Source organism: Ptychodera flava, chromosome 1, assembly GCF_041260155.1.
Source record: "Ptychodera flava strain L36383 chromosome 1, AS_Pfla_20210202, whole genome shotgun sequence".
Lineage (NCBI taxonomy): Eukaryota > Metazoa > Hemichordata > Enteropneusta > Ptychoderidae > Ptychodera > Ptychodera flava.
The window spans coordinates 61100042-61122858 of record NC_091928.1 but is presented as its reverse complement, the minus strand read 5'-3'; the positions used below and the strand labels follow the sequence as shown (position 1 = coordinate 61122858).

General features: G+C 36.6%; 1 long non-coding RNA gene across 9 annotated transcripts in view; it reads left to right on the top strand.

The window, feature by feature from the left end:
- Positions 1–22817, top strand: part of LOC139142320 (uncharacterized) — a 76735-nt gene that overhangs the window by 20025 nt on the left and 33893 nt on the right. For 7 of the 9 annotated variants that reach the window (XR_011554356.1, XR_011554363.1, XR_011554357.1 and 4 more), the window contains exon 2: positions 17629–18098. This is a non-coding gene — a long non-coding RNA (uncharacterized lncRNA). Of the gene's footprint in view, positions 1–3671; positions 3748–10490; positions 10654–17628; positions 18099–22817 lie in introns of those variants that run through there. The other 2 variants (XR_011554359.1, XR_011554360.1) reach the window with 2 other exon arrangements.

The window sequence follows — 22817 nt, the reverse complement described above, 5'->3', positions numbered from 1 at the left end:
GAGTCAAGGCATACTACCGTATTATCCACAGGCTTGAAAGCCTCATCTTAAATATCTTGAATGAAACCATAGGAAATAGAAAGATTTGGGCAGCTCACTGGCCCAAGGGAAACTGTCCATGACTTTTTATCTGCTCCACTTTTATCTGCTCCACTGTCAGGGATGCAAAACTTCCCAAATAGGTGGTTGTCCGTCATCATCTCTCATCTAGCATTTCTGTTCAAGTGTCCTGCATCTATCATCAAGCTTCTGGCAACTTTTTGCATTCCAAGCTTCTTCTCTAAAACAGCTAGTCAGATTGATTTGAAGTGTAGTATGCAGTTTGCTCAGTATAACTAAGTCAGATGTGTTCAAATCATGCAGGACTTTGTATTTTGGAGGCAATTTTTCAGGGATTTCACAAAGTTTTGAAGTAGGGGCCAAAATAAAAAAGTAGGTGGCTTGCAGCTGCATAGGAGCTCTAGCTGCCACAACCACATATGTGTTCCCCTTTCTGCTTAGGCGGTGAGTGTAGGAGGGGGATACCACCCCCACCTCCGGGACCCACCAGGTCACAGGGTCATTCAGTAATACCTGACTGTCTTTCTTATACCTTTAACATGACATCTTTGGACACCAGGAATTCCTTTCAGTAAATACAAACATAATCTAGATTCCTGGGTAGGGGTAGGTCCGAGAAGGGATAGCTGAAGGCTGGAAACTCTGGAAAATTGGCAAAAATATTCACCTTTTGCAACTCAGTTAATACTGTCCTTTATTACTTTTGGAAAGTCGTGGAAAATTAAAATTTTATACTCCTTGAAACTCCCAGTGATTGATACTGCTATATGCTATAGTACCATACACTGTAGCAGTATCAGTGATTGATACTGCTATGCTATGTTACAGTGTAGCAGTATCAGTGATTGATACTGCTGTTTGCTAAAGTACAGTACACTGTAGCAGTATCAGTGATTGATACTGCTATGCTATTTTACAGTGAAGCAGTATCAGTGATTGATACTGCTATGCTATTGTACACTGTAGCAGTATCAGTGATTGATACTGCTATGCTATGTTACAGTGTAGCAGTATCAGTGATTGATACTGCTATGCTATGTTACAGTGTAGCAGTATCAGTGATTGATACTGCTATGCTATGTTACAGTGTAGCAGTATCAGTGATTGATACTGCTATGCTATTGTACACTGTAGCAGTATCAGTGATTGATACTGCTATGCTATGTTACAGTGTAGCAGTATCAGTGATTGATACTGCTGTATGCTAAAGTACAGTACACTGTAGCAGTATCAGTGATTGATACTGCTATGCTATGTTACAGTGAAGCAGTATCAGTGATTGATACTGCTATGCTATTGTACACTGTAGCAGTATCAGTGATTGATACTGCTATGCTATGTTACAGTGTAGCAGTATCAGTGATTGATACTGCTATGCTATGTTACAGTGTAGCAGTATCAGTGATTGATACTGCTATGCTATGTTACAGTGTAGCAGTATCAGTGATTGATACTGCTATATGCTATAGTACCATACACTGTAGCAGTATCAGTGATTGATACTGCTATGCTATGTTACAGTGTAGCAGTATCAGTGATTGATACTGCTATGCTATGTTACAGTGTAGCAGTATCAGTGATTGATACTGCTATGCTATGTTACAGTGTAGCAGTATCAGTGATTGATACTGCTGTTTGCTAAAGTACAGTACACTGTAGCAGTATCAGTGATTGATACTGCTATGCTATTGTACACTGTAGCAGTATCGATGATTTGAATATCCTTGCTATGCAATGGAACATACCGGGATAATTTTTGACAAAAACTCCAGATATAGGCCCGGTACACTTTGCACAGTCTTAGCCAATATTTCTACTAGTGTGCTAAATTTCATTGCATGTGTCAAATGGCAATATATCTTTAACATTTCACTGTAATCGTCCATGAAGATTAGCCACCCTGGTATGGCCTGCTGGAACTTAAACAGCTGAGCCCATTTACTACCTTAACTGAACCGTAGCCAGCGCTGCAAGCAGTAAGCATGATGACACACAAAATGAGAGAAATATTCTTATACTTGTTGTACCATTTATGTTTCCATGCCTTCTTGACAGGGAAGTCAATATAAATTTTAATGCTTGTGTAATTCCCTATGTGCATTTGCTACTGCTGAGGCTGTCTGATTATTTGTATTGCAGCAACCCTCTATGCCAATTGCTCATAGGATTGGGCTATTCAAGCTACCGGTAGTACTGCTTTCCTGAACAGCCTCAACAAAGTCCAGTGTACATATTCACAACCATACTGTTTACTTCAAAACCTTATTCCAAAATAACTCAGTGAACATTTCTATCATGTAAACCGTGTCAGTGTTGTGACTGTGGCTTGTAAAAACATGAAAAGTGTGTTTTCTATATAGAGTAATTTCATCACAGTTGTCCTTAAATAGCAACATTTATCAAATGTTTTTTCATGATATGATTGACCTAACAGAAAAAAAATCAATTTTCTTATGCAAATTATTTCTACAAATAACACAATGCAAGTCCTAATATGATATTAAGTACAATCCAACACATCAACAGGACCTTGTTTTTAATAAAACGCTAACACCTTCATACTCAAATTATCAAGTTTTGGCTTACTTCTCCACTTTAAGTACATTCTTTTGAGATTAACAACTTACTTACGCTGAAGTTCCAACTGACAAAACAGTAATATTGTTAAATTTCCATTTTTGACACTGACATTGGTATTCAATACTGCACGGTTGTCAAAAACTGATTCACCAATTTTTCTCTTTTTTTGACACTTTTCAAATGCTATTCTACTTCCAATACAAATTTATCACTTTTATGAAAACTTATAAGTATCGTACATGACACATTTTGAGAGTCAACATTGACCCAATATTAATTTTCTTTTGAAGTGTGATTTTCATGAAAAGCTGCCAGTGTGAATTGGATAGTTTAATCTCATTAAATCTTCATCTGCTCAGTGACACATTTATTACATTTATACGTCCAATAGTGATGTACACCTGATGAAAAGGTCAGTTTGGTGAGAGTTTCAGAATTTTCCTTCAAATCTTGACTTCTTATTTTAGAAAGAGGAACTTGAGAGTTGTATACGGTACACACACACTGGGCACATATTCAACCTTGAATGCCAAGTTCATTGTCATGTTAATTTGAGACATTGTCTAATATCAAAAACTGTCATGAACCATTTCGTTTGTGCAGTTAAGGGACATGTGTGTGGAATATGGCAATTGAAACTCCTCACTGAAAGGCAGTAAAATAAAAACTACCAAGATATACTCTTCTACTTCATTACAATAAATATGATTTGTTTTTATCTACCGTTACATATATTCAGCAAGTCAAGTGAAAAGATAATAAGTGTCTAGGTGGAATTTTTTCAAAATGTTGTAACGGTGGTTTGGAATATTTTTTGTACAAATGTTTTGTTCAATATTCTTTGATTATAGAGTAAGGATAAAGTAATATGCTTCCAATTTAATGAAAGGGTTGGAAGGATCAATTTTGGTAATTTAAAAGTGATAATTTCAGGATTATTTCAGGTGATTTTAGTTCTACTGCTTTTGGCTTTCTTTTGTTTAAAGGACTTTATGAATTAAATAGTGATTGTAATATCTATTTCATGTAAGGTATGAAGATTAGTGAAGGTTAATGAACTGTTTGAGCTGAACTCCACTGGTGGACAACAGAGTGCCCAACTTTTAGGTTTGTATATAAATGCAGTGTTTCATTCAGGATGGCATCAACAGTGTTTTTTTCTTCCCCTTACCAGAAAATTTAGTGGGGGGGGGGGATTTCACCATTTCATGTGTTCTACTTGTATCTCTAAGGTGTGACTAGCACCATTTCATATGTTGGGATGGGGGAGGAGTTGGGGTGCTGGTCCCTCCCCGTGACAAATTACTAAGGGGTGCCAACATGTCAACAGAGGGAGAATCCCCCATCCCCTGTCTAGATGAAACACTGTAAATGTATAAACTCCCTGGTGACTCAGGATAGCATTCAGTAAATATTGAATATTTAAAGTTATAATCCAGTGTCGTTTTTGAAGTTGCTCCATGGTGATCTGTTGATACAAATGTAAAATATGAATATCAGTTTCAAAATAAAATTAATCCTCTTTCTCTCAAGTTGTATTTATTTCTGTGGGTTGTCTATGGAGCCTGGTAGAAACAGAATAAAGTCTGTCATAAACTGTCTAGGAAAAACTTCTGCATTGTTTTTCAGATTTTTAATATTTGTCATACTAAATTAGGTTGATTGACAACTAAAGGTTGATTGACATTGCACACTTCCACACCAAGGAGGGCCTCGTCCCCCAGCCTTATTTGTATAATACAGAAATGATTTGCTCATTCTTGATAGAGGTGCATGTACAAGAATTTTGCCGAAGGATCAGGAGCAAAACATGCATGACTGTTGCAAGTCTGCTAAATATGATAGAAGAATGCGTCAATGAGTTCATTGTCCTGTCCTTGAAATCTCCATCAACGCGTCCTTTTGTTTGCGTGCGCTACAATGAAATGCAAGTTGGTTAGGCGCTAACGCGGCTCTAACGCATGGCCAACGTAGGGCCAACGCATGCCTTAGAGTGCGCTAGTGCAGCGCTGGCGCCGGGCTAGTGCAGTCGGAAAGCTATTCCTGATCTGTACTGTAGTTATCTGTGGGTTAATACCTCCGTAGCTATAGTAGTAGACTATTGACAACAGCTTGTGTGGTTGCAGGTCTTCAGGACTTTCACATCGTCAGCAAACAGTAAGCAAATGACTGCCAAAAGATAATTCTTGTGTACCTTTGTCTAGGTGATGATTTAGAGAAATGTTGGATTTCTGAGATGATGAATGCCCAATCAACAAGGTGTCAAGCTGTACAAGTGAATTGTTAATTATATGCTGCATATTTAATCATCATCAAAGTCACTTGTCATTGAATGTGATTTAATCAGTTTCAGATTGCAAGGTGCTTATTTTAAAACGTGATAATTAAACTAGAACAAGGTATTCTCTTGCGATTTGTGTTGAAGAAAGAGTCTCTGATTTGGATGAAGAACGATTTAATCAGAGAAGGTAGGAGAGTGAGACAATATTAGTGAGATGTGATATTCATCAATAGACAATGCAAATCCATTATCAAGGGAATAACTGACTCCTAGAGCAATTCTCAGTGGATAAGAGACACTGCAGTGACACTTTGTATGGACGTATCAGCAAATGCTGTTTGGTTTAGACGCCAATATGGTTGTCTGGTATTAGCATAGCAGTGATAAAAGGTCTGTGTAGAATGCATATTTAGGAGTTATTATTAACAATGGTAGGGCTTTTATGCAGCACAACACAGATATCGCTTAAATTACTTAAATGCACAAGATATTGGGTGTCATTTGAATTGAATGTTTCTTTCATTCTTTGTAATTGAAGCCTTTTGCATTTTGAAGGTATTGAAAAAATATCCAAATTACATTTCATTTCATTTAAATCACTCTATTTATGCAATGTAAGCTACGTTGATGATACATGTATGCCGTATCAGTGTGGTAAATACTCGGTCAAAGTTAAATTTTAGCTGGCTATTTTCCAAACTCAATAATCAAAGATACCCAAACTATTTCATATCGGCGTCATAAAATAGTTAAGTTTCACTCAGTGTTTGTTTTTAAATACATCAGGGTCTCTTTTCAAAATCACCTAGCCACTCACTGTGCCTGACATCAAAGTCACCCAACCACTGTGCTTGACATCAAAGTCACCCAGCCACTCACTGTGCCTGACATCAAAGTCACCCAGCCACTGTGCTTGACATCAAAGTCACCCAGCCACTCACTGTGCCTGACATCAAAGTCACCCAACCACTGTGCCTGACATCAAAGTCACCCAGCCACTGTGCTTGACATCAAAGTCACCCAGCCACTCACTGTGCTTGACATCAAAGTCACCCAGCCACTCACTGTGCCTGACATCAAAGTCACCCAGCCACTGTGCTTGACAAATAAGTTACACTTGTAATAACTTGGCTCATTGAAGCCATGAGAAGGGTACAGCACTTTGCAAAGTGTGGCTGGATCTGGGAAAAGTTAGCCCTGCCTTGTTACGACACAAAGTTTATTAAATACTATGGTCCGTCATCTTCTATTCATTCAGATTGATTCAAATTATAATAAACTTTCCATTTTGTAGTTTGAATTTCATGTTTGTTTGCAATATTCAACTGATATTTCTATTTTTGAAAAAATCTCAGAATTTAAGTCACGTATAACTTTTCAATTTACTTTATACGGTAGGTTCTGCAGGATGACCTCAGTTTGATTCGTTCATATCCTGATAAAATATACTCCTTAGTGTTTATAGGATTTTGAATCTTCATTTTCCATCAAAATGTCATTTCCTCAGAAATTGCTGATCCCATTATTTTGAAATTTGTTCTTTTGCGCCTTCTATGTATTTACTTGTTCAAATTTTAACGAAAACGTTGTGTTTGTGGAGATACCTGTTTTCAGGTCAACAAACTTGTGTTGCATAAAAATCTAAATATACAATACATGTAACCCTTTTGTTGCTTCAATATAAATGTTCTTGGAGCTTTTCTCAGTCAAACGATAATTTTAATTAAAAGTGAAATTAAATTAAATTACCCTCATTTTTCTTTTGTAATTACTTTCTAACATTACGTGATCAAAAGAGCCTTGTTGTGTTGACATGTGAACGAGATTGTCTTGCGATCAAGGTTATTTAAGTTTTTGTCAAATTTTACAAAATTACCAATATTGTTGAAAGTTTCTTTGTTCATGTTCTCTGTAGTGGGGCATAGTCTTAGTGATAGTCTTAGTGATAGTCTTAGTGAATTCTGTCCTGTATCATTCATTGTGAGATGTCAGAACAGAGCTGTATCATTTTTGAAGCTGCATGTCAATTTCTAGCTGTGCTGAAAATGCTATTTCTATTCGTTTTGTTGTTTAGGTCACGTTGGATATATTATCATGTTGATTCTGTTATCTGTCAGTGTATTGAGAGGTAGGGGAAGGTAGTACTGTTTGTAATGTGATCAGTCTGTATGCATCACTGTAGAGTCACACTTCACATGTGATCAGTCTGTATGCATCACTGTAGAGTCACACTTCACATGTGATCAGTCTGTATGCATCACTGTAGAGTCACACTTCACATGTGATCAGTCTGTATGCATCACTGTAGAGTCACACCTCACATGTGATCAGTCTGTATGCATGACTGTAGAGTCACACTTCACATGTGATCAGTCTGTATGCATCACTGTAGAGTCACACTTCACATGTGATCAGTCTGTATGCATCACTGTAGAGTCACACTTCACATGTGATCAGTCTGTATGCATCACTGTAGAGTCACACTTCACATGTGATCAGTCTGTATGCATCACTGTAGAGTCACACTTCACATGTGATCAGTCTGTATGCATCACTGTAGAGTCACACTTCACATGTGATCAGTCTGTATGCATCACTGTAGAGTCACACTTCACATGTGATCAGTCTGTATGCATCACTGTAGAGTCACACTTCACATGTGATCAGTCTGTATGCATCACTGTAGAGTCACACTTCACATGTGATCAGTCTGTATGCATCACTGTAGAGTCACACTTCACATGTGATCAGTCTGTATGCATCACTGTAGAGTCACACTTCACATGTGATCAGTCTGTATGCATCACTGTAGAGTCACACTTCACATGTGATCAGTCTGTATGCATCACTGTAGAGTCACACTTCACATGTGATCAGTCTGTATGCATCACTGTAGAGTCACACTTCACATGTGATCAGTCTGTATGCATCACTGTAGAGTCACACTTCACATGTGATCAGTCTGTATGCATCACTGTAGAGTCACACTTCACATGTGATCAGTCTGTATGCATCACTGTAGAGTCACACTTCACATGTGATCATCTGTATGCATCACTGTAGAGTCACACTTCACATGTGATCAGTCTGTATGCATCACTGTAGAGTCACACTTCACATGTGATCAGTCTGTATGCATCACTGTAGAGTCACACTTCACATGTGATCAGTCTGTATGCATCACTGTAGAGTCACACTTCACATGTGATCAGTCTGTATGCATCACTGTAGAGTCACACTTCACATGTGATCAGTCTGTATGCATCACTGTAGAGTCACACTTCACATGTGATCAATCTGTATGCATCACTGTAGAGTCACACTTCACATGTGATCAGTCTGTATGCATGACTGTAGAGTCACACTTCACATGTGATCAGTCTGTATGCATCACTGTAGAGTCACACTTCACATGTGATCAGTCTGTATGCATCACTGTAGAGTCACACTTCACATGTGATCAGTCTGTATGCATCACTGTAGAGTCACACTTCACATGTGATCAGTCAGTATGCATCACTGTAGAGTCACACTTCACATGTGATCAATCTGTATGCATCACTGTAGAGTCACACTTCACATGTGATCAGTCTGTATGCATCACTGTAGAGTCACACTTCACATGTGATCAGTCTGTATGCATCACTGTAGAGTCACACTTCACATGTGATCAGTCTGTATGCATCACTGTAGAGTCACACTTCACATGTGATCAGTCTGTATGCATCACTGTAGAGTCACACTTCACATGTGATCAGTCTGTACGCATCACTGTAGAGTCACACTTCACATGTGATCAATCTGTATGCATCACTGTAGAGTCACACTTCACATGTGATCAGTCTGTATGCATCACTGTAGAGTCACACTTCACATGTGATCAGTCTGTATGCATCACTGTAGAGTCACACTTCACATGTGATCAGTCTGTATGCATCACTGTAGAGTCACACTTCACATAGCTTTTACTGCTTCTGTCCACAACTCATATTTTAGGTTGGTATGTCTTCAGATAGCATCCATCATCTTTTAATTTGTGAAAAGCTGCTGTCGCTAATATTTGAATTTCAGTCATTTTTATTTCAATTAGTTGTAAAAGTTGTGTGATTCTTGTTACCTGACCTACACCAAAATTTATACCTGCCAACCATATTAATGTTTTGAGAGCCATTTGTAAATGTGGAAGTCAAAAATAAATGTGATAAAAGCATGTGAAATCAGTCAAGCGATTGCTATATTACGTGATAACTTCAGTGAAATCTATAAATGTCATTCATTGTTGCATTACAAACAATCAACATGGCAGCCAGCAAATCTAATAAAATGTACTCAATTTGATTCAAATTTGGATATCTAACAAATTTTAGAGGAATATGTCATCCAGGTTTGTCTTATTGTACAACCTACGCTGTTTGTATTGAATGTGCTGGCAATGCTAGTAGGCTGCTCAGCACAGTTGTAAAAACGCAGATTGGAACCAAACTTTTCTGTACACATCCAGTGACATAACATGAACAGTGACAAGTTGTCACCCAAAATTACTTGTGAATTTGTTTTAAATTAAACAGGTGCTACTTTCTGCTGGATTAATTTAAAATACATGATAATCTATGAAAATGTTTCCGTGGCAATGACTTCTGAGGTTCAATTTTAATTGACACACAGACATAACTGGTATGTCTGGACTTCAGATTGTTGGATAGGCATACACAGTAGGAACATCCACATTGGTGACAAAACTCAAACACATGGACTAAAAATTCATCAAGTTGATATTCACGTACTTTATTAATTGCCGATATTTATGACTGGTGTTTACGAATTTCTCATGTCAAGACTTAAATTTCTATCACTAGAAAAACAGGCCGCCATGTTGGTTGTGTACGGTACATTGACGAGCTCTCATCAGAGACTGACCCATAAAAGTTTCAGCATAAAAAAATTGGTGACATAGGCACATGGGTAGTTGTGACACAGGCAAGCAGAGCATAAATCCACTACCTCTTTGTCAAGGAGAGGACAAACATTACTTGTATGTGTTACATGACCACAGTTCGACTTAACCTCAAATTTATTATTTTAGGGTGACGTTGTTCAGAATAGAATGACAGTGTCACAGAATAAGGATTTGGATTTAGCTCAAGTAGATGATAAATTGTAAGAAGCAAACACAGACTACGTCAGTACTTGTACAATAATAGTTGTTTATTGTGAGTTATATTTGGCTTTTAGAATAAGTGTTCTTGGATTTCAGTTCAACTGAAACACTCCGATGGTAATGTACTGTCCTTGACATTACTTAATCAAAGCCTTTGTCGGCCGTGAATTAAAATGAGTTTCAACTCTGTTATATTGACATATGGGTTGTATCTTTGTAGCTTAAGTAATTATGCTTTGCTATTCTTTACATTAAATTTTCGTATACTGTATTATACCAAATGATTGTGAAATATTTTTAAAGATCAAAATTTTAAATGTAAACTTTTTGCAGTTGTCAACAAAGGAATGGCATACAGAGTCATTGGTTTGGAAACAATGTCAGTAGAAGTAGTGGGTATTTCAACTATCAGAGTCACTAAAGACTTAGTACGTGAAAGCAGCTTCTTGTAAGTGGTAAAGATGCTGAAATCCTTGCTGAAGGAAATTCCAAATGTGAATACTGTATGCATAACAAACTGTTAACAAAAGGAATGGAATTACAGAAGGAAAGGCGCTTAGAATCAGCTGCTCTGGTAAGAGTAGAAAGGAATTTGACTTATTTATGATGACATCAGAACTAAGGATCATTTGATGTGAATTATGATTGCAGAGTAACTCAGTTGTTGAATATTTATGAGGTGACCATCTGTTACAGGTATTAGTACAAAATCATTAACATAGTCTGTATCAGTATGGGAATTTTATGAAGTCTGAATTTGATGGATTAGTCTTAACAATCAGTCTACCGTGGACATTCTCTTGTCACTCCATTGGTGTCTCTAGTCCTGTCATCATTGGCCTTTTCTGGTCAATTTCCTTGGAAAAATGTACAATCTTTACATTAATTTATTTGATACACACTTTGAATAACCAAACAATGTTCACTGTTCTCAGGAGATTTTGATCAACTTTTACACAGATGGAAAAAGATTGTTTTGCTTTTTAGCTCTGCTGTCAGTGACGCCCCTTACCTAGGATAATTTAAATCACAGTGAAATTTGCATATGTGTTTATTTTTGATACAATTTTCGTGATTTTCGTATTTTTGCCATTTTTTTGTCAGGCGTCCTGAAGTGTCAAATATTAAAGATTTCCACCTTCATCAACACATGTATCACAAATCATTATTCTCTATACAACTCAGCAGAGATCTATCAGCCACAAGCTCACTTGTTAAAATTTATCAATTGATGTATTAGTATGAATGATTTAATCTGTCCTAAATACGTTTTTCAGGGTAGTTTGTGTGTGTCAAGTAAAGCATTAACGTATGATTACCATCACGTGCAATATGAACTGGTAAAATGACACTATACCCTTCTGATGAATTAATTAATTTTGAAATGTGTGTATTTCGGGGGCAATTTTTCCCAGTTTTGATCAAAAAATCATTTTCTCCCAAAGTTCACCTTGGATTGCTTTGAGACTTGATACTCTTCATCCTATGGTTGTCTTCTGTTGGATTTCTTAAAATTGTGGTGAAATTTTCGTGTTTGTATTTTTGGGGCAATATTCCCACTTTTGGTCAAAAAATCATTTTCTCTGAAATTGCTTGTCCGATTGCTTTTAAACGTGGTATGCATGTTCCAAGGAGTAAGCATACCGGCAGTTACGTTTACTCATTCTGGCCTGCCACATCGAACCAAATGTGAACCAAGTGTAATTGACGCTGTGTTTTCAAAAGTTTAAATTCTATTAAACCTGAAGACATATCCAAAAAGTATGAAAAATTGGAGTTTAAAGTGGCTACCATGTCTTGGCAGCAGTTTTTTATGTAATACTTCAAAACTAAGCATCCATATGTGGACAGGTGATTGGTGTAGAACAGATGACATATCTAATCAAATTACAGTTATCAAAGATAGTTTGATTCATAAACTCGCCAAGACTCTAGCATATTTTCAGCAAAGTTTGTCTGATGATTATGAACTTTAACATTTTCGGAGAAAAAGGGTTAGTTGTGAATTTAACTGTTGTTTATTTCACTGTTTTGTATTTCACTGTTGTGGTTTATTTCACTGTCAGTGAAAGTGATGATGCTGACGCTGGCATTTCAGTTGAATGAAAGTGTGATTGCTGTCATCCTTTTTGTTGAAATACACAGCCTCCATACATATCCAGGATTAGCACAAAATGTTACCTCTGTTCTATAGACTTTGTGTATATGCATTCAAGTGATTTATCGGTAGCCAGTCTGCATCAATAGACTGAGTACGTGACTCTGATACACTCATTCATTATTACTAGAAGCTTAGCATCACAAAGACTATGGTGTAACCTGTTTGTGTAAGTCTTTTAGGCAAATTGTTAACTTTAAAAATAGCACTGGTCTGTATCATTCGTGCAACTCAAACTTCTTTTCATTTTACTACTGGTACATTCTGTGGTTGAACATCGTAAGTTTGTCTTTAAAGAGACATAAGCTGTACCTTTGGCAAGTTTTTCAGTATTCAGCTTCTGTATTTCAACAAACTACCATTTCTGACCCAAATCCGTTTGTAATGCTGAAATTTTGAGTATTCTTTTTGTCAACACAGCTTGTTTGTGTGTAGTCATCATTGTTTATTGTTTACAAATTAATTCTAGTCTGAATACAATTTTCAACAATAACAATGGCGATTATACTCATATAGTTGTGTTGATATGCTAAATACTTGGCATTAAATTACAGTTTAGGGATTCAATGCAGAAAGTGTAGGGAAACCACAAAACAAACGTTCTGAAAAAATAGCCAAAAGATACAGCTTATTGAGCTTTAATTTTAGGATGATCCCTTTGTATTGTAAACCAAATGACACCAGGCAAATGACAAGCTAAACCTCTGTATTGTATACTTGCATGGTTATTTTCACCAGCACTGCCAAACACCTCGATACAGTTCCTAACAGAATTTTACTAATTAATGTTAATTCAGGACATTCTATCATTTGAGCAAATCCCTTAGGCACTTTAATTTGATGCCTGTTTTAATTAGCACATTATTTTGGTATTAACTATTTTTAAACAAATTCTGCAATAAAGTGGTGGTAGATAATTTGTAACAAAGTATGTGTACCTAGCAGTGGAAACAGCCCTGTACTTTATTTCTAGAATAAAATGTATTGCAAAACAAGTTAGACCAATGCATAATTTGCCAAGAGTGAAAGAAAAGGCCATAATGGTAGACTCCTACGTACATTACTGATCTACTCTAGCCCTGTACTCATACACTCAACTCATACACTCCCTTCATCCACCAAGACACTTTTAATATCCACAAACTACCGGTACAAAACCATCACCTATGGTGGCAGAGCATTTCATTCGCTGCACCTAAACAATGAAACCCACGTGACATCAGAGAATAACCAAACAAAAACTTTCAAAAGAAAATTGAAAACTCACATGTTCTCCAGAGCATACAGTGTGCTTAACCATTGAACGTCAGAGAGGAAAACACTGTTTTTGGATTTTGGCGCCATATAAACTTTGCTGATTGATTGATTAATTGATTGATACAACCATGTCATGTATCTAAAGGAATTATTCTAATTCAGTTTCTTAAATTAACTGACATCATTGAGTGATTTCAAGTCTGTAGTTAATGATGTACCGGGTAGGTGTGACTGGAGTTTGACTGGGATATATTGTATGAAAGTGACAAAAATTTTACTTTGGCACTCAGAGGGTTAATACCAGTGTAGGTGTGATAGGATTAAATTTTAAGGTAGAAAGCACCTCAAAAGTGAAAGACTTTAACTTTTGCTCAAACTTTCCGGAATGAAACTTTCAACTGTTCTCTACCAAATCAACAATAAAAACCAGGGGTCATCTAGATTGGAACTAGCGAAACAAATTACCCAACATTTTGCAATATTTGAAATTCCAAATCTCTGCCATTCCTGTGTGAACTCTATGGAGGGAAATCCAATTTTGATCCAAACTAAGACGGTAAAAGGTTTTTTTTTTCTCCAAGAGCTTTAAAATGAGCTCCTACAAGTGGTAGATCAGAAAAGAATTGTAGAAATATGAGAGTCCGATTATCTGTTCCTGAATTGTGTACCTTTAAAAGTCAGTGGGTATAGGCAAGCTGGTGCTGGAGAAATGCAGATTTCAAGGCAAGACCTGACACAATCAGGAATCATTGTATAGGAGGTTATTTGAAGTCACAGCATGCTGTGAAAACAAACTGTGAAAGAAATGATAAATTCAGTGTTTTATGGCAATGCAATTTTCAATTTGACATAACAACCAGTAAATTTGACATTCCTAAATGTATTTATATCATCCTATTAAGCCTGTTTGACCTTTGCATGTATGCAACCATAGACAAGTGTAAAAAAGAGGTTTTGTTGGATACATTATAAGTACTACATCCAAGTAAAATTCCAAGATTTTGAATTTCATTAAGAATCATTGATCCATTTAACCTTTCTATCATGTCAATAATATCAAATAAAAGTGGGATATTATCATTATCCACAGGATAAATTTGTAGAGACATATAAACACCAATGCTGTAGTTTTAGCTACTACAGAATATAGTCGATAGAGCTAGGTTATCGGGATGGGTATCTGTCCAGTGTCAGTCTGTATGCATGTATGTTTATATGTATAACTTTATTCTTGCTTAAAGCTAAGCATAACGCATATACTGTAACACAACCACTTGGTTTTTATTTTGACATGGCGCTAAGAATGAAAGTGCCATGTCGGTGTATAGACCAACGTGCATATACATTAAGGATTACATATCATAGCACAGCTGTATGTACCGCTAGACATCTTGTTGCAACATCAAACCAGGGGTTTTAGCGACTGACAGCTTTTCTGGATGAATTTGTATCTCATAGTGAGTGCAAGCCCCGCAAACTGTAACTCATCCAGTAAGACCGCATCAAATTTGATGACATTTACTGTATACCGGTACATGTTGTTTATACATATCCTGGCACTGAAAGGCATTGAGTGAAATCAAATTATTGCTATTTTGCTACAAACATCATCTAAGAAACCGCTTGTTATTCATGGCAAGCAAAGGCAGGGGAAACTCAGAGATTAGGATCTGTTTGTCCGTTCATCCGACAGTCCGTCCTTCTGTCCACACAGATATCTCAGACATTCCTGGCCCAATTTCTTTCAAACTTGGCAGAAGGGTACACTATATAGCATACATGTGCACCTTGATTTGTTTTGTGATAAGATCCAATTTGGCCACCAGGTGGTCATTTTCTTGGAATTTTCACGTCCAGGGCCATTAGTAAGACATGCAAGGACAGATTTCTTTTAAACTTGGGACAAGGACACTACTTTCATAAGCTTGTTTATGTCTTCATGATGCAATCCAATATGGCTGCGAGGCGGCCATTTTCTTGGGGTTTTTTTTTCACATCTGGAGCCATTTCTAAGACATACTTTGACAAATTTATCTTTTTAAACTTAACACCAGGACAACAGTCTATGACTTACGCTTGTCAAATATCTTTATGATACAATCCAATATGGCCAGCAGGCAACCAGGCTTGCAATTTTTTCATCCTCATATTGTGATAGCGTCCTGTACGACCACTTTTCTTGAAAAATGTCCACAACTACTGCCTTTATATCTATCCTGGGACTATTTCACAATCATTGTCATTTTCTACAAAACAAATTTTCTCTTGCCAGCATGCCACAGGCACATTCGAGTCCACCCCATTCAGTACACTTTGAACATGATCAAGAAGTCTTGAAGTTGAAAGAGTGTTAGTGATAGCACCATCTACAGCTATTTGTGTAGTTTAGATGTTATGACTCTGTTTATTTAAAGAAACAAGGCACTTTCAGCACATGTCATCCATAGTAGCTACAAGGCCATTAGCACTGTTTTGTCATTTGTGACTTCACGGCAATTGTTTTATTGCAATGGTTGTGGCTGTATAGTGTCCTAATGGTTGAAAACATGCCGCTTAAGTTTAAAATGACAATTGAACTTTGTAATCACAGTATGGTCTGTGAAGAGTCTGTGAAAGAGATATTGTTACCCCTTGACATTTAGTGTTCCTGCGAATAGGCTATATCAATTAAAGGGGAAGTTCACCAAGGATGATTTTTACATATGTGGTAGCTCTGTGGTCATTTACCCCAGAAAAACTATTTTCACCATTTATAACTCGCCCGATTTTTTACGAAAATGATAAAAATAGTACAGGAAGTTGCCAATGTAATTTGAATCATGGGAAAAAAGCCCCAAGCTTGGAGCTTGCATCATGTGATATGGAAGGGACCATCTTCGGATGGGTATGGCCCCCACATTGTCCACTCACAGTAACACAGTTGTAAACAGCAACACAAAATCTGACAGTGGGCAGTTTATTATAAGTGATTCATCGTTAATGCAAGGATACTCAGTATAAACAAAAGTTATGTAAATACGCACAGCCTGGTTTAAGCATAGGTGAGTGGACAATGCCATACCCATGGGAAAATGGTGCCTTCCATATCACATTATGCAAGCTCCAAGCTTGGCGCTTTTTCCCATGATTCAAATTACATGGGCAACTTCCTGTACTATTTCTATCGGTTTTTGTAAAAATTGTGCAAGTTATAAATGGCGAAAATAGCTTTTCCGGGGTAAGTGACAACAAAGCTAGCACATATGTAAAAATCATCCTTGCATGGTGAACTTCCCCTTTAATCTACTGTGAGCATCTAGATAGAGGGATATATCCATCCAGTTCCCGCAAATACTGAAATAGGGTATATCCATGCATCTACGGTATTGTACAATGAGAATTTGTCTGCAGATGTTGAAATGTATTAACTATTACAGTATATGAACATAGAATAGTGAGGCCTTGCATTTGCTATGATGTGATATAGTATTCTATGAGCTAGACAGCTGAAACAATGCACATAACACTGGATAAATATCAAGTTGTTATCCCCGATATGATAATATTTCTATCACCTGTACCATACTTGTTGTAGACTAGATTGAGGATAGTGTAATAAAGATTACCAACAATTGTGAATGTCATGTCAGCATCATTTCTTCCTCTAAGTACATTTTCATTCTTACAACCAACAGAAAAACATTGACTTCAGAAAAAAAACTGATATTTTAGAGCTGTTACTCTTGTTATTTAGAATTTTTAAAACCCTTTGTGGTCATTTTCATAATTTTAATCAGTTGAGTAAAAGTGTCCATTGCTCAGATTGCATTTTGTTTCTGTTCATTCCAGACAAGTATTGTACTCAGTAAGGTTTCATCAACAAATGACCACTGATAATAGGTGTTTCATCCCGTAGTTCTTTGTCTAATCCATTTTAGACATGGCACAGAGAGTATTTTTACATTATGTCACTCACATACTGGTACCATGTCATATTGAAGCACATGAAATTTTACTATTTTTATGTACCCTTTTATTTAGATGTATTAGATACATGGTGTAATTTTCTGTTCCACAATAAGAAATCCTCATGCAGAGTTATAATTCTATCCATGTTTCTCATCCTTCACTTTTATATGTCTATTATTTCTATAGGACTGGAGATGAGATTTGCATACAGGACATGCTATTGAAAGTGGACAGATACATAACACAATCAGATAATACAAGAGATACTCTCATCTGACGTGACTGATACAGGACACTGGCAAAAGTTGAGAAATACAGGCAGTAATAGTTACAGCCTACGTCACACCATTTGTTCTGCCACAAGTTAATCATCACGCTATCTTGACACTCCTTAACACAATCAACTCATGTCGGATTAGCCCTCCAACTCATGGCGGATTAGCCCTCCAACTCATGGCGGATTAGCCCTCCAACTCATGGCGGATTAGCCCTCCAACTCATTTACGACAAATCCATTCCATTTCAAGGGCAGAGCAGCTCTGTATATGCAGGTTTACAGAAAGTCTAACCTTTGCACACAGTCAATGCATCGCTACCATACCTTGCCCCCCTGCATTGTAATGGTGAAGACCCAGATGCATTCCAAGCATTTTATGGTAAGTTGCACATCCGTATTTAGTATTGATATTATCTGCCTTTGTAACAGTAACTTACAGCTATTGGCTGCTTCATCAAGATATGAATAGTAACATTTTGTCAAATAACATCTGGTCTTGAAGACCAGATGTTTACAACTCGTTAGAAAATAATACTATGATAGATCATTAGCAAGTGTTCATTTTCTGTGGCGGTACTTGTGTGTGTAAAATGCATTTCATCAAACTCTATAGTTATTTTCAGAAACCAAATGTTTATGAGGTAACCAAGGTGATCTGTCAGCCAGAGAGTGTGAATATTTGCCTTCAGAACAATCTGTTATTATGAGATAAACATGGCAATCTATTACACACTATTTGCCAGTCAGTCTTCCGAACTGTAATATGAAACCAAGTGAATAGCTTGATAAGTTAGTCTCATAAATCATCTAGCACCATGTTGGAAATAAAAAATGACTTGAGGAAAATCTTGACACCATGCCAACAACCAGATTTAAATTCCATTGGTTTGCAAAATCAATGGAGTCTGTCATCTAAATCTAATATATGGCATTCACCAAGTGGTTTCTTGGCAGGATGTTGTAAAGAGATGTGTATTTCATGTTCTTTCAAGTTTCAGACATTTTACTGAATACCCTTGTGAAGATCTTCAGTAATGTGTAAAGATTAAACCAATCAAGAACTCATCTTTTAAAATTAATCATTATTGATATCTGGGATCAGTATTGATCTTAAACAAAAAGTACTTTAAGTTAATACAAAAAGCTTTAAGATAAAATGTCATATGTTGATATTTTAACCATATCTATTGTGTAAAGGGACTGAATATGGAATTAGATATGACAGGTAAAAGTCTTGAGTTGTGACTACAAGTGACTTCATATTGAGCTGATGGACAGTTGAGCCGATGGACAGTTTTTGAGCCGACAGACAGTTGAGCTGACGGACAGTTGAGCCGATGGACAGTTGAGCTGATGGACAGTTGAGCCGACAGACTGGATTATAACATTGAAATCATACTTTAAATCAGTGAAACACAGATTTCTTAACATTAAGCATTCTTGTAATGTCGCATAGCATCAAGTATTAGTTATGGTATGTAAAGCCCCAGTATAGCTAAGTTTTCATCCTCTTTCTACCAGGCTTCATAGACAAAGTATAGAAATAAATACCACTTGGGAGAAAGAGGATAACCTTTTTTTCATATTTTTGTTTGAAATGGTATCTTCAATTCATAAAAGTAAATGGTAAAGCTTTTTGTAAATGGTAAATGATGCTGAATTTCACATTTCCGTATGTATGCCCAACCTGGCTTACAATTGTATGCACTTTATAATAAAACAAGAGAAAAATGAATTCTTGTCCAAACAGTAATTTAAGCTTTGTTGGGACACAAAACGCATCATAATCACAGCATGGCACACGGTCAGCCACACATATACAAGTTTTGCCTTGGCATCCATAGAAACCAATGTGGTCCCAATGAGGCCAGTCATCCAAATTTAACAACTCTGCAAATGAACATGCACAAAAATTTGGCAAAATGCAGGAAATATATGTATCTTGATGCACAAATCATATTTTAAGAATTTACAGAGTCTTCTGACTGTAATGAGCAGTAATGAGCAGTGCAAACACACATTCTGAACAGCCATACGACAGTGGAGGCAGTCAGTGGTATATGCTACCTCTGTGCGATGCATACAAGTAGTCACCATTAGTTTGCTCAATGAATTAACGAGAGAGAGAAAAACAAATACAAACAAAAACTCATCACTATTGCGATGTAATTTTTGAACCTAGTCTTTTATTCCATTATGCAGTATTGCGGAAACTTTTGTTGAAAATAAATGATCGGACTCTTCTATGTCTACAAAAAAGATGTTCAGAATAAGGCGTCTCTTTGGTTACAGTGTACGCTACAGTGTTCTCCCCAGGATTTTTTTAGAAGAGGGCGAAGACGTGGTGCGAAGCACCACAAGCGACCGCTTTAGCGGTCGCGGGGGGAGGTCAGGAGGGGGGTGTCCCCCCTCCTGCCCTTGGAGCTTTTGAAAAACAGAGATTAAAATGGTGTTATTTGGTGACACTTGGGGAGTATTTTTTTCAGATTTTTTTCGTATAAAAACTCTTAAGGAAAGGAGATCTGAGACAGTGTTTCATAACTTTTATTACAGTTCACTGATTTCAATTATGAAGATTACATTTTTTGAAAACGAAAACATAGCGAGAGACATACATTTATTCATCGATGTCAAAATTATCACGGTGACCATAAAACTCAGGCTTGCGGAGCATTTTTTTTTCGTATAAAAAACTCAAAGGAAAAGAGATCTGAAACAGTGTTCCATAACTTTTATTACAGTTCACGGATTTCAATGAAGATTACTCTAGCGAGTCTAGAGACATACATTTATTCATCGATGTCAAAATTATCACCGTAACACTCACGTGTTCTCATCCTCATACACGTCCGACCGAGCCTAACATTAGGTTGTTTTGCTTTGGGAAGGAATACACAAACGAAATTCTAACCTCCTATAAAAACTTCAGTGTACTCTGCTGTCCTTGGTTACCCTCCAGCTCCTTGCCATGTTTACTCAGCTAAGTCGGTTACCTAATGCACGGTCCCTATGGAGGGACCGTGGCTAACGTAACGTTGCGGACTGAGCCATGCAAATATGGCTGCCTTCGATGAGTTGCGCATGGGCTTATGATCTCGGATGACATCACAAACTCGCGAGATTTGCAAGATCGATGAGAATTACGTTTGCAGTCTGCAGGATCGAGGCTAACGCTCGCATTTGCTTGTAAATCACTGTCAACTTTTTTTCCCGTACATTTTATTGTTTTATGTTTCAAAAAAGATAAATCTTTTTCATTTCTGGCAAGGGGGCGCTCGGAATTTACAAGAGGGCGCCACGCCCCTGTTACCTTATTCAGGGAGAACACTGTGCTGTATAGGATAGGCAACAACTTTGCATATCGTTGCTAAGTTGAAAGTGTTCAGAAAGGAACGAATAATATCTTAAACTTCAAATGCAGTGAAAAATCTCACTTCAAAGTAAGACTTTGTAATAAATCTAAAAGAAACATTGATAAATAATATTGAATGTAACAAGTATCTAATCCTCACAAGAATTTGTGCAATGGCGTCACCAGTTAGTAGTTAGAAGCAGGTAGTTGACAGCGGCCATTGCATTATGCCTGCATTAATTCACCTTTCAAGTTTAGAAGGAATTTTACCCCTGTGTTCAAAATGCCCTTGTGTAAAATAAAAAAAATTGGTATGTCAAAGGCCCAGAGTGTGTGTGTATGTGTGTGTGTATATATATATATATATATATATATATATATATATATATATATATATATATATATATATATATATATATATATATATATATATATATATATATATATATATATATATATATATTGAGAATCTAGGAACTAGTAGTTGTCACTCTACAGGCTGTTTCATGCGCTAAGCAATCATGCATGATTGCTTAGCGCATGAAACAGCCTATAGTCTTTGACAACTACCGGTACAAGTTCCTAGATTCTCAATATTACCGCCCTGCAGAAATGCATTGAGCACTATACTATGCCTGCATTGACAAGCAAACCATTTCGTGTGTGGTGTGTGTTGTGTGTGTGTGTGTGTGTGTGTGTGTGTGTGTGTGTGTGTGTGTGTGTATTTATATATATATATATAATATATATATATATATATATATATATATATATATATATATATATATATATATATATATATATATATATATATATATATATATATATATATATATATATATATTGAACTTTCCCTTGCTATACGTCATTCAAAAATTAATGACTTTTTAGTGGTAGATAAGTGATAAACGCAGGTCGTGTCTCTCAAAGTATGTCTCATAAATTTCCATGCCTTTTCAAATGAGGATGTACTTCATGACAAAATGGGCAAACATAAGTCATATGTGATATTGTCATTGAAAACTGCCAGAAATATGGGAAGAACGCAATGAGTAAGTGATATGTATTGATATGCAGGAAATAAAAGAGATGAAATATATGACACCAGATGTTGCTCGCTTTGTTTGTTGGACTCATCAGTATGCGTGCACATAACACATGTTACATTTTACAGTGTCTTTGCTAATCAACTCTTTGATAAAATTATAATGACGTGCTATGGTACTCAATGTAGCCCATGGTCTTATACATTCTATTTTTTGCAATTTAAATTAGAAGTATACTCTATTTCAGCAATAAAATGGAATAAATGATGATGACCCTGATAGCTCAGAACCCCCTATTCCCCAGGAACTCACGGCCTCTGAACTGAGATCTAGGAATTAGACCCCAAAACTTTTTATGTGATAAAAGATAACTATTAAAGTGAAAGACTTACACTTTTGTGCAAACTTTCCTTAAGGAGTATTTCAATCATTCTCTTTCGAAATTCAAACTAAAAATTGGGGTCACTGTGCAAATTTTGGTACTAGAGAAACAAATTATCAAAGATTTACCGATATTCTCTAAATTCAAAATGGCCACCATCCTAGTGTTAACTCTATGGGGAAAAATAAAATTTTCAGTTTTCAAAAAAGTAAGACGGTGAAAAGTTGTCTTTTCCCAAGAACTTTAAAATGAACTGCTACAAGTGGTAGATCAGAAAAGAGTTGCAAAAGTTTGAGAGTCCAAATATCTGTCCCCGAG